This window comes from Austrofundulus limnaeus, unplaced genomic scaffold, assembly GCF_001266775.1.
Source record: "Austrofundulus limnaeus strain Quisiro unplaced genomic scaffold, Austrofundulus_limnaeus-1.0 Scaffold186, whole genome shotgun sequence".
NCBI lineage: Eukaryota > Metazoa > Chordata > Actinopteri > Cyprinodontiformes > Rivulidae > Austrofundulus > Austrofundulus limnaeus.
Genome location: NW_013952588.1, coordinates 548178 through 549678, shown reverse-complemented (window position 1 = coordinate 549678; position 1501 = coordinate 548178).

Genomic DNA, 1501 nt, shown 5'->3' with positions numbered 1-1501 from the left:
AGTAGTAATGAAAAGACTCATCTTTATAATTTCTTGTGCCAATAATAAAATCCAAATTTCACCACCTAATTATTATTATTATTGTTGTTGTTGTTGTTGTTGTTGTTGTTGTTGTTGTTGTTGTTGTTGTTGTTGTTGTTGTTGTTGTTGTTGTTATTTGTACACTGTTTATATTCTGTTTGCTTTCTCTTATATATTGTTGTTCGTATTGGGGTTAACTGGACCGTGAGTATGTAATTTCGTTTGACCTCATGTTCAACATGATGTGATGTGAAGACAATAAATTTTCCTTGAATCCTTAAGCAACAATCAAACAGGAACTGAACTTGATAATGCAAAGAAATAAACTTGCGTTCTCTATAAAAGAAACAATCTGTGAAAGAAAACTGCAAGTATTTGGCAAAAAATATTTGGTGATTTTATATTTAACACTTGTGAGTCAATTTATACAATTTAAAAGTTTAATAAACATTGGACTTAAAATAATTATAAATATTTTCTCCTGACTGAAGCATTGTCACATTATTGTTTTCACAATTCACACAATGGAAACAGTTGCTCTGATAACTGTGACCTCTGAAGCTTTTATAATATTTTTTCTGCACTTGACGAATAAGATAAATCACTATGTTTTAGTTTGCATTTCTCAGTTTCCTTAGTTTTGCTCTGCAGTACTTCCTGCCCCGTACCCTCCAAACAGCTTTCAACTAAATACAAAACTAAATGTTAGCGGATTGTTTCAAAAAGATGTGTTGGTCCAACCTGATTTACCTCACGTCACTTAAAAAATTATGCTAAATTATGCTTCCATTTAAGGTTTTCTAAATCATTGGTATTCTATTGGGTGTTGGGCAAAAAAGGTACAATCTGCTTTGATTTTAGATCTTTAACTAAAATAAATGAGTACATTTAAAAATGTATAATTTCATTAAATACTTGTTTTGTTTAGGCAGTTTTAAAGAGTTAAAAGCATGTTGATCAAAACAAACATTCATATTTTTAGATTCAGTTTACATTATACCTTTTAGGTCGAATTTGACTAATTAACTGGTCAGTCACAGCAAAGAAAGCAGCATTTTACGCTCGTCACTGTCAGGCACAAACGCTGGACTGAACAAAGGGGTAATGAGAGTACTTTCAAAGATTGCAAAAATTCCAGCTGCTTGGAAGGAAATAGATCATTTAGAGCTGGCTCAGGACTTTCGCACAGTGATGAATGAGTAATACAAACAGGAAACGGCTCAATCAGCTGTTAGACAAACATTTAGGGATAGTTCCGATATTTTGAAAGGAAGTTCTGATAAAATCACACAATGGCTGCTGGAGATGCAGCTCATTGTGACCTGATAATGAAAAAGTGGGGAAAATGAAATGGGTGGATGGTTCTGAGAAAAGCTTAATCAATATTATCTAACCTGTTGTAGATAGATTTTGGAACGACCTCAGTTTGGAGAAATGGTTTGATTCTGATTGGACTGATGATCAAATGTCGATTCAATAA